This window comes from Oryx dammah, unplaced genomic scaffold (genome assembly GCF_014754425.2).
Source record: "Oryx dammah isolate SB20612 unplaced genomic scaffold, SCBI_Odam_1.1 HiC_scaffold_24, whole genome shotgun sequence".
NCBI classification, from domain to species: Eukaryota; Metazoa; Chordata; class Mammalia; order Artiodactyla; family Bovidae; genus Oryx; species Oryx dammah.
The window spans coordinates 32,880,584-32,892,792 of NW_024070208.1; the positions used below are offsets into that span (position 1 = coordinate 32,880,584).

At 48.0% G+C, this 12,209-nt stretch overlaps 1 protein-coding gene across 1 annotated transcript in view; it reads right to left on the reverse strand.

Moving 5' to 3' along the window:
* WASF3 (WASP family member 3) overlaps window positions 1-12,209 on the reverse strand; it is a 76,561-nt gene that overhangs the window by 43,962 nt on the left and 20,390 nt on the right. The window lies entirely within an intron of this gene.

Genomic DNA, 12,209 nt, shown 5'->3' on the forward strand with positions numbered 1-12,209 from the left:
TAACATTAAGCAGCAATACATGGGGCATTCCAGGTGGTGCTAGCGATAAAGAATCTGCCTGCCAGGGCAGGAGACATAAGAGATGAGGGTTTGATCCCTGGGTCGGGAAGATCCCCTGCAGGAGGGCATGGCAACCGACTCCCGTATTCTTGCCTGGAGAATCCCACGGACAGAGGGGCTATAGTCCATGGGGTCGCAAAGAGTCAGACACAACTGAAGCAACTTAGCACGCACACACTCACATGCACAGCAATGTGTGGCTAGTGGCTAAGAGATGGAACAGTGCAGCTCTTAATGCTGCAGGCTTGTGATTCTGAGCTGAAGGGTGGTCACCAGATCTGGGAGAGGGAACACCAAGAGAAAGGCACGCAGACATGCAATTATTTGTTGAATAGATGGATGAAGAAGTCAAAGGACAGAGGAACAAACTGAGTGAGCTTAAGGACTCCTCCCTTTAAAATCCCACCAAGACGTGGCTGTCCTCGTCTGGTCAGGTCTCCAGTAGGGGCATCAGAGTGCACTCATGCTGGCACCAGATCACAGCCTAATCCTTAAAACACTGCTATTAACTTAAAATCCCTTATCCTGTGAAGTACAAAAAAAAAAAAAAAAAGGGAGGGGGGAGAAAAAATAAAGAATAAGGAAAAACTATTATTTTGAAACTACAATAAGTCATAATGTAGGTCAAGGAAAATCAATGGAGCCAGGATAAATATCTGTCTAGAAAAATATGTATTTTTCTAAAAAAAACGCAGCAGAGAAGGGAGAGGAGAGTGGCTTGATCCTGAGTTCAGGTTATTTCAGATAGATCACAGGCCATTCAGCTTCTAAGCGGTTCAGCTGAACTTGGTCTACACTCTTCTGTGAAAGAAATGATTGAATTTACTTACGAAATAACGCATTTTGTTCTAAACAGCACTTTTAAAAGGTCAATGATAATAAAGCTGTCCCCGGGATTTTGCCCTTTCCTCTTAGTTCCTACAACATCCAAAGTCAACACAGAAGAAGGAACCCTGTGATGTGAAAACATCTAACCTGAGAACAGGTTGTGTCTAAATAACTCACTGGTAATCTGCCAATAATTAACCTAATCTGATTGTATCAGGATTTGTTTACTATTTTGGTCCCTGCCATTCTGCCTAAGCTTCTGAATTCCAGTTTTCCGGAAATGGGGAGCTGCGTACATATGACATGCACACGTGGTCCAGGATGGTGGTGTTTGCACTTCATTCTGGGGCCACTTTCCTCCTCAGACTCAGAGTCTAAGTTCCTCTCCATCCAGGAGATCACAGCATCAACCATCTTCACTCTGCACACAGCAAGCTCTACTTACAAGATGGTGAGCACCCTGGAACATGCAGACTCTACCATCTTCAGAGAAACGTCTCATCAGCATGTCTAACAGGAATGGTTTTAGCGAGAAGCGTGTGTCTAACAATATGATAAAACAGCAACCTCTGTGTTGCTCCGCCTGGCCTCTCACTCAGGTTGGTTATCTGAGCTTCAGCTCCCATGGCTGGAGTCATTTCACACCTCTCAGGTCAGGGCCGCTAGGGACACACTTAGCCGGCCCCACAGCCCAGCTCAACATGTAGGGAGCTCCTGTGTGGAAGTGCCGAGGCGTACACATGGTCCTGGTGCCTTGTGTGTATGTCAGACACGGTCCTGGTGCCCTGAGAGCTTCCGCTGGGAAGGAACAGGGTGTGTGTGTGAGAGAGAGAGAATCACACACACACACACACACACACAGAGTCCTGGTGCCCTGAGGGACACACACACACGGTCCTGGTGCCCTGAGGGACACACACACACGGTCCTGGTGTGTGTACACATCAAACAAGCATCGGGAGAGGCACTGCTGTATAAAACACAAAAATAACGTCGGCTGACATTCAGAGCCCACTCCCAACTAGGCACACTCATTTAACAATGAACACAACCACACTAATTATCTTATGAGGATGCAGATGGAGAAAAGTCCTCCCAGTTTTAAGTATTTGTTCATTTAAAAAGTATGTATCACAGATTTATATGCTAGGATCATAAAAACAATGGTTTCTCCCCCTTCGTTTCATGATCAATGCTGCTGCTGCTAAGTCACTTCAGCCGTGTCCGACTCTGTGCAACCCCAGAGATGGCAGCCCACCAGGCTCCCACATCCCTGGGATTCTCCAGGCAAGAACACTGGAGTGGGTTGCCATTTCCCTCTCCAATGCATGAAAGTGAAAAGTGAAAGTGAAGTTGTTCAGTCGCGTTCGACTCCTATGGACGTGCAGACCATGGACTGCAGCCCACCAGGCTCCTCCGTCCTCGGGATTTGCCAGGCAAGAGTACATGATCAATAACTACCCAGTATAACAGGAAGACAAAATGATCAATTCTTGATACAACACGGCTGTGCAGAGAGCCACGGCTGGCCCATACCTCTGGGCTAACAATCCCCAGCCAGAGACTCAAATAACCCAGATGGAGATCTGGGCCACATCAACGCCTCACAATCCATTCAACCACTGAGCATCCTCCTATGGCACATAAGAAACACAGTCACGAATCAGGCGGACACGAGGCCTGAAAGCGCTACGTGGCCAGAGCGACCCACACAGCGTCCTGGGAGGAGAGGACCAGCTGCCACAAACAAGACAAGACTCAGATGTGCGTGTGGAATAAAGTGACACCACAAGACTGACTCCTGTCCTCAGAGGCACAGGGACGATGCCAGGTTAATACAGACAAGTGCTCCACCACCACTTAAAGATGAAGGCATCATGAGGGGGTCAGAAAGTTCCCAGGTCCAGAGCCTGCTCATAAAATAAAGTGTCTGTCCTCTCTGCTGAGGTCTGGGCAGCTACAGGAAATGCAGTGGCCGCAGCGGGAAGGGCCAGAGAGCCACCCACCGCTCGGTGCAGGCTCCCCTCTGGGTCGCCCCACCCCTGGGTGCTTCTCCTGAACACTGCTCAGGCAAGGGACACTGTAACCTCTCGTTGTGAACACCAGCTCTGTATTCGGTTCAAGCCTGTATCTTTATCACTTCAAACCCATGCTCTCTGTCTGCCCTTGGAAACCAAAGAATCCATCTCAGCCACCCTTCATCTCTGCAAGCTTCCAAGGATCTGAAGGCAGGGGAGGGCCCCCAGCCCCTCTGGCCTTCCCCAGGTGCTCCAGTTTGCCCTTCACAGAGGCAGGTGCATCGGAGGCCCAGGGGTCCGCAGTGCACCCTCCCATTAACGCAGCCAGCCTGCCTGCTCCGCTGGCTTTTCCTTGGGGTCCCTGCACAATAAGCACCACACCACACCACACCACACCACCCCACCCCACCCCACCCCACCCCACCCCACCCCATGGGGTGGCATAGCCAATTCCTGGGCAGGCTCCACAGGTTTCCCCACCTGCCCCTCCTCCCCACCTGCATCTCCCACACCTGCCCTCCCACCTGTATGCCCTCAGCCGCCCTCTGACCAATGAATGATCACTTACACTGCTAGCTGCAGGTGGAGCTCACCCTGTCCTCTGTGCCCACCAAACCAGCTGGGCAATGCAGGATGGCATGGTGTGGTGAGCTCTGGAGCCAGAATCCAGCTCAGACTGGGCTCCCACTTACACCTTCTAAGGCAGGTTATTTAAGCTTAAATTCCCTGGAATACAAAAATGAGACCAAGAATCAAAGGAATGATCCCTGGGACAAGCTGGCCTCCCACATGGTAACACTGCCGCGAGAGCCTCCATCACTGACCCGGCGCTGGCCCTGCCTGGTCCCTGGGCACTGTGACTGCCACCCGGGCTGCGAGAGGATCACCTCATCCTTATACCCCCAGGGTTTCACACAGAAAGGAGCTCAGAGACCTCCTGAACCATCCTGGATCCAGAACAAAACAAACAGTGAACCAGTAAATGAGCACACAAGAGTCTAAAACCAAGATGATCGAAGAAGCCCAGATTAGGTCTGGTCTTACTTCTGCCTGGTTATTCATCACCACAGCACAAGACACCCGAGCTACTGGGAGACCAGAGAACTCAGAGGCTGCCAAAAGTCTGGAAATTCACAGTAAACAACGAGTTTTCAAAGGAAAAGTGGATTTTCTAATAATTTGTTGCTTCTGCCAACTATGACTGTTAAGCGTCTGTAAATATATATATATAATGTTTTTAGGGCTTCCCAGGTGGCGCTAGTGATAAAGAATCTGCCTGCCAATGCAGGAGCCGAAAAAGACGCGGGTCTGATCCCTGGGTCGGGCAGATCCCCTGGAGGAGGGCACGGCCACCCACTTGAGTACTGGAGAATCCAATGGACAGAGGAGCCTGGCAGACTACAGTCCACAGGGTTGCACAGAGTCAGACACGACTGAAGTGACTTAGCACATACACATATAACATTTTTAACACTCACAGCAGAGAGGTCTGGCTGTGGGCAGCCACCTGAGTCCTAAAACTGCACTCTTCACTCCCAAAGATCTTTTAATTCCTAGTACCTGGCTCATTGCTTGGCACACAAGCAATGATCAAAAAGCATTTGTTTTTTTGTCATGAGTGAACTTTCCCACATGCCTTGGTTAAAAAAAAAAAAACCATACTGCATCTTCGTGACCTACTTCAGCCAGGTGCCTCGTGCCCTGGTGTCAGTCCCGTGGTCACCACCCCAAGAGCTGGGCTCCACCCAGGGGAGCGGCAGGAGAATCTGGGTCAACAGAACCCCCGATTCAATGCAGCCCAACAGTTAATGAGCTTTTGCAGAAGGGGCATAAAAGACAAAGTAATAATAACTTGCACAGGATAAAATAAGGCTCCCAGCTCGAGGAGAGATTGCTGACTGGGAGCAAGTTTTTAGAGAGCTGTTTAGCAACATTATGGAACAATCCACAACCATTAGATACAAATGTGGACCGGGACCAACTGGCAGCTGTGCGCCCTGTGCTTTCACAATATTCACAGGCAGCCGGAGAACGGAAAAAACAACCAAGCAGCAGGACTGAGGCAGGAGACAGAGGGGCAGGCCTGACTGTCGCGGAGGGCCTGAACACAGGCAAACAGGGGGATGCCCGGGGACCCCTGAGCGCTTCTTCCAGAACCCTGCAGATGACACAGTTACCACAAGCTTACCCATTAAAGACATCCCAAGCATTTTTTTTAAACTTCCCTTCTTAAAAAGGGGACACTGTGTCCTTGGCTGAGGTCCTGGCACTCTTGTTTGTGACCCCTCGGGGATGACAGACCGACAATTCTGGGCAGACCCCCAACGATAGCAGTCTGAACCCTGAAACAGAGTCAACTCAAGTAAAAAGATTTTCTTGCCTACACAATGTTATATTTTTCTCTGCTTTAATTACTGAATCCTGTAACTGGGATTCATCACTGATTCAAACAGATGCTAAAAATAGTCTGTTCTAGAATGTGGAATGAGAAGTATCGTGTGATTTTGCTACTAAATGGACTCTGTTTTTTTCACAGCTCAGTAACTTACTCTTCAGATATATTTCCTCTTTTTATTAACCAAAAATGTAAAACCTCCAGATTCACATTAAACATTAATCTTCAGTACTAATTATGTATTTATAAGTTTGTAACTTAAGATCTCAGACATACACTAACCTTACTAAAAAGCAGTCTCTTTAACTCCTTACCTCAATGTCTAATCATGACCTTCATCAAACACCTCTGAATGCAAAAATACAACCTCATTTACATATGATGAATGAATTAAAATGGAGCTGTGATCCAACAGGCCCCTGCTGCAAATGGCAAATTATTAATAACACCTTACATCTGAATCCATGGTGCCATTTACAAAGGGCTCTCACATAAATCGTCCCGTTTAATCTCTAAAACGAGCATGATGCCAACGAGCAAGGCAGAAATTAACTAGCTTACCGGTGAGGAATTGGGCTCCAGGGGTGCACAGCGTGGAAAGGTGGGAGGGGGAAGGGCCCTCCCTACATCCTCCTCACTGAAGGCCCACCTAGTATAACATTTCCTAAGCACCCCCAGGCAAGCCCGCTCACCACCTCCTCCGGCTTCAACAGAACTCAGGATAAGCACCCAAACAAACACCCAACTCCTCTTCTTCCTACTGAGGTTTCCCTCTGGATGCAGAGGCTCTGTCTTCTCACCTCAATGAGAAGCTCTGGAGGGTAAAAACAGAAGCTTACATTTCATGCTGTCCAGAATAACACCATGCACACCACAGGGGGATGCTGGGCCAGTGTTATGACATCTATCAAGAAACCATCACGGAGACCATGGTCCAACTTCACATCCCAACCCTGGCATGGCTCTTGGCTTTGGCCTTGCCTTCCTCGCTGCAGCTATGTTAGAAAGTCCATCCCAGGCCATCATTAGTAAATATCAAGGAGGTTTCCTTAGCAATGATTCAAGTTGCTTTCACCTTTATAAATGGTCCCTGGCTTCTGACTGTGTGTTGGTTCTTGAGAACCTGGGAACCTGACCCACTGGGGGTCTCCATGGTGTCTATTTCCTTGCTATGACCCGCCTTGATTCCCATATACCCCTGGCTTCTGTCCATTCCTTTAACTTCCGGTCCCACCTGATTCTCTCACCCTGAATTTCTCTCAACCCTGACCCCCACATGGACCACAGTCAGCCCCTACAGAGACCCACAGAGTCTCTACAACTGCCAGAAAGCGTGGGTACTTCTTCACTTATACCTTGAGTCCTGCAGGTCCAAGCTCCTTCAGGAGAAGGACAGATGTAACTCAGATATGAGGGCAGTCACTCTGGCCTCCCCACAACAATATTCTTCCTCTTCAAACTCGGACTAAACAATACTACAACCTCCCAAAGTACCACACAGTCAGCAATCAGCATACTGCCAGACACCAAACAGACCATAACCAGATTAGGACCACTGTTTAGTTTCACTCAATATGCTGAACCTTAAATTTGGACCAAAAATATCACATAAATGCACAAAAATACTTAAGAAATCTGCACCTTATCAGATGGAAATAGTGGATATAAACGCACAGCAGAGGGCTGGGTTTTTCCCATCACCATGACAATTTTTATGTATTCCAGAATGAAAATCTATTTCAAAGCTTTCTGTCTACCACTAAACCTGACATAAAGATTTCACGAGCAATTCAACAAGTAACGTCAGTTCTTTTTCTCCCTGGGGACAGAGTATAGTCACAGCCGCTGTAACAAAGGGGTCCATAAACGCCGCCCCCCCTCTCCCAAAGGGGACCTGTTCATGCAAACAAGACAGATACACAAAGCTATCACAGTCTATGAGACGTCTGCATTCAAGTCTCCGGAGCCCCCGGTCACACCCTGCAGTAGCCACGTCAGAAACACACTGAGGAGGAGAAACACAGCCCATGGGAGGAGACAGAAATAGGGGGGAATGATAACCGCCCAGAAAGACAGGTGAAATTTCAGTCGCCTGGAAAGTAGCTCATCGCTAAAGAGGAAATGGGAAGGAACTGAGAATGGCTCCCACACCCCCAACCTTCACTTGTCTCCACAGGAAACGGCAGGAGGAGCAGGTCGTGATGGAAAGGGAACACTTACCAGCCTGGAGGAGGGGACCCGAGGTGCAGGGAGACCCCCAGAGCCCCAGTGAACAGAGCTGAGCCCAGGGTAAGAATGTCAGGGTCCGCCAGCACGGCCGTAACTGGGCGGGCGGAACAGAGACCTGGCGGGCGGGAGGCCAAGGGGATGAACACAGATGAGAAGAAACAGCCTCTGAGAGCAAGTGCCAGCAGAAAGGCGCTCCCCCAAAATGCCAGTGGAGGTAGAAACTGTTATACTTCTGTTGTCAGCATATGTTAAGAGCCTTAAACTATTTAAATGATTTCAACTAGCAATTCTTTATATATATGGAAGTGAAAGTGAAAGTCGCTCAGCTGTGTCAGACTCTTTGTGACCCCGTGGACTGTACAGCCCACCGGGCTCCCCTGTCCATGAGATTCTCCAGGCAAGAACACTGGAGTGGGTTGCCATGCCCTCCTCCAGGGGATCTTCCCGACTCAGGGATCGAACCCAGGTCTCCTGCGGTGGAGGTGGATTCTTCACCATCTGAGTTACAATGTGTCACTGCATATATGCTGCTGCTGCAGCTAAGTCACTTCAGTCGCGTCCGACTCTGTGTGACCCCACAGACGGCAGCCCACCAGGCTCCCCTGTCCCTGGGATTCTCCAGGCAAGAACACTGGAGTGGGTTGCCATTTCCTTCTCCAATGCGTGAAAGTGAAAAGTGAAAGTGAAGTCGCTCAGTAAGTGTCCAACTCTTTGTGACGCCATGGACTGCAGCCCACCAGGCTTCTCTGTCCATGGGATTTTCCAGGCAAGAATACTGGAGTGGGGTGCCATCACCTTCTCCACACTATATATATAAATATATTCTAAAGGAGTAAACACAAATGTGGGCAAAGATTCGTAAATTAAGATGCTCCCCTTAGTGTTATTTAAAATAATAAAACACAGGAGAAAAAGGACAAACAATTTAAAGCAAATTATGTTAGGTTTGTAAAATAAATTATTAGGCAACCACCTATGTTGCATTTTAGAAGACTTCCAAATTACATGGTAAAAAGTCTTATGAAACGAAATTACATGGGAAAGCATACAAAATAGTATCTACAGTATTAACTTATGAAAAAATTATTTCTTGGGTATCTACTATGTACTAGTGCCTAGGTACTAGGGACCGAGTGAAAAATGCAGTAAAAGATATAATTCCTTGTTTTTGTGGAGCATGGATTCTACTGGTAAGCATCCCAGAAAGGGTAAATAAATAAATCTGCAAGAGAATCTCATGTGAAATAAATGCTAATGAGGCAAACATTAATAGATGATATAAAAAGAGTATCAACTATAATAAAAAAAATCTGAAGTTGACTTAAAATGTAAAATAAAAACCAAGAGCAAATTTCAGGTGACTTAATTTCAGGTCTAGAAAAATAAAGGTGGCATTAAGACAACTGAAAAAGTGTCTGGGTCCTTTATGGTTTACCCTTCAGTATCCCCAGGAGGCGAACTTACAAGCTCTCACCTCTTTCAGCCTCAAACACAAAACTCAGGAAGTGAAGGAAGGCAACCGGCCCAGGGAGGCCTGAGCTCCACCTATGGCTCCCAACAGCCTGTTCCCCACTCAGAAGGTAGAGAAATTCTGTCAGCAGAGGAGCTGGATCTCAGCCTTTCCTGCTCTGAAACTCTCTACGGGCTGGTCACCTCACTCAGGTAAAAGCCACAAGCCATACAATGGCCTGGGAGAGGCACCTGGCCCCTGGCCTCCCCTCTCTTACCACTCTGCCCTCATCTCTCCCTTCGGACTCTGGCCACCTCCCTGTCCTTCAGGGATTCCTCTTCCCCCAGGCCACCCGCCCCCTTCCAATGCGCACGTGTGTGTAACTAAGTTTTCTCCTCTACTGCCCACTTCTCCCATTAACGGCAGCTCAGCAGGGGTGGGGCAAAGTTTTTTCACTGTCTGGTTCACTGATGAATCCCCGGTGCCCATGGGAGTGAACAGCCAGCCTGCTTTAAGTCCGTGTGGCGTTTCATCCCTCTTTTTATACAGAAGAAACTAGAGAATTATGAGACTGTCAGATTTTAAATGTATTTATCTGGAACTTTTCCTCAGTGATCTCATCTAGATCTGCCTTGTACTTAGGTCTCAGCCAGATTACTTTCTACAAGTAGATTTTCAGGGGATATTTCTGGTTTAAGATCTACATTTAAAGATGAGATCTGTAGGAAGAAAGACATTTTATAAAAATCATCAACTTATCAACTTATGCCTCCTTTTAGTTTTCCACTCAAATAAGAAAGGTCAAAATTTTTTTTTTAAATGACTGAAGTGAAAGTAAACATCACGTTACATCTTTTTACAGAGTGAGAGATGGCAATCTTACAATTAAAAACAGTAGTCAGAAGATTCACCCTTTTTTTTCTGAGTCTGATTAAATGGGGAAGAGAGATCTTCTCAGCAGAGGATCACAGATAAGAAAAGAGCAGGGTAGAAACCCGAGCATTCCAGCCTCGAGCCAAGAACATCCGGACGGTGTCTTGCTGGCGAGGATGGACAAAGCATATTAATGAGAAATCCTGTTGTTAACGCTATTCAGATGTGGGCTCAGCACCAGCTTCCCCAAACGGAATGGGTTTCATTCACAGGGGAGGGAAAGTTACACACACGAGAACAAAGGCGTGTTTACATTCCCCAGTCACTGCTATAACCTGAGCTTATGAGGCCACCTTCACCCGCGCTGGCAGAAATCCAGGAAGAGGTGGTGGTGGTCAGTCAAGGAACCAACATGGGGACGGGATGCTGCCCTGCTCCAGTTCAGCGTGAGACGCATGACAAGGGTGTTTGTTCACAAAGGCTAAAATCTAAAGAATCATCTAGCCAAGCAGCGCAAGTCTAACCGCGTCCAAGATCATGCAGAGCACGAGGTCTAACACTGGGAAGAAGACGGTCCACTCCACCCCAACCTTCACGAACGGGACTGTTTTCAATGTAACTGCAAGAGAAGTGCACATACACCTCTGCCCAGCTCCGTGGTGCTTTGAAGAAATAACCAAAGGGGAGATTTAAATACCAGATATATGCAAAATCATTCCCAAAGGATGTTTACTCTCAGCATTCAACCAATGTTGAATCGGCAAGACGTCTCCTACACAGGCATCTACGGACACCCCCACACCAGGTCAAGGTCTCTAACTTTCATGGAACTTGGTCACTTGTGACACAGGTAACTGGCCAGACCATGTAGTCCCTGATGCCTGCTGTGTGGTCACGGCTACAGTCCTACTGATCACGATCAACCTGTTGGTCCTGGCGGTTCCCACCAGGCATGCTCACTTCCTTCTGTGCTCTGCTGGCACCTGCCAGCTCCCTCTGCCCAAGCCGGTCCCAAGATGAACCACTCCTAGTGCTATATCTGATGCCTGACAGAACAAATTGAAACTCTTCCCAAACAAATCCTCTCACAAAACAGAAGACTCCCTGCGGCCCAGGGACTCGTCTGAACAAAAACAGGGAGCTAAGGGAACTAAGTCACGCTCCATCCAGTGATTAACAGAAGAGCAGGTGTGAAGAGGACTTCCCTGTGGCTCAGACAGTAAAGAATCTGCCTGCAATGCAGGAGACCTGGTTTGATCCCTGGGTTGGTAAGACCCTCTGGAGAAGGGAATGGCAATTGACTCCAGTATTCTTGCCTGGAGAATTCCATGGACAGAGGAACCTGGCGGGCTACAGTCCATGGGGTTGCAAAGAGTCAGACAAGAATGAGCAACTAACACTAGGCATGAAGAAGTGCCTAACCTCAAGTGACATCCATAAATGCAGAGAAGAGCCACCGTGCCATATGCTATTTTCACTTATTATACTAGCAAAGGTTAAGACACAAAAATCTACATGCTGGCCAGGGTTGAGGAACAGACACCCTGACACTTTGCTGCTAAGTCACTTCAGTCGTGTTCGACTCTGTGCGACCCCATAGACGGCAGCCCACCAGGCTCCCCCGTCCCTGGGATTCTCCAGGCAAGAACACTGGAGTGGGTTGCCACTGCCTTCTCCAATGCAGGAAAGTGAAAAGTGAAAGTGAAGTCGCTCAGTCGGGTCCAACTCTTAGCGACCCCATGGACTGCAGCCTTCCAGGCTCCTCCATCCATGAGATTTTCCAGGCAAGAGTACTGGAGTGGGGTGCCATTGCCTTTTACTGGCACACATATAAACTATAAAGGAAGCTTTTTCAGATAGCAAAGGGCGCCCAAGATCAAATTAGAATCTAAGGAAAAAATACGTATTTCCCGGGTTTCCCTGGTGGTTCGGTGATTAAGAATCTGCTTTGTGATGCAGGGAACCTGTCTGACCCCTTGTCCAGGGAGATCCCACGTGCCTTGGGGCAACTAAGCCATGTACCACAACGCCTGAGCCAGAGCCGCAACTATGGAAGCCCGCAACTACTGAAACTCCCACACCTAGAACCCATGCTCCAAACCAAGAGAAGCCTCTACAAGGAAAAGCCAGCACACCCCAACAAGAGTAGCCCGCTCACTCCAACTAGAGAAAGCCTTTGTGCAACAATGAAAACTGAGCACAACCAAATATAAATAAATAATTATTAAAAAATTATGTATTTCCCAAAAGGCAATCTGTGATTGACAACAGACACAGAAGTCAGTTTGGATAGAAACACGCAGGGTTAATTTGACACCCCTCCCCCCATCCCCGAACCCATGCACACACACACGCT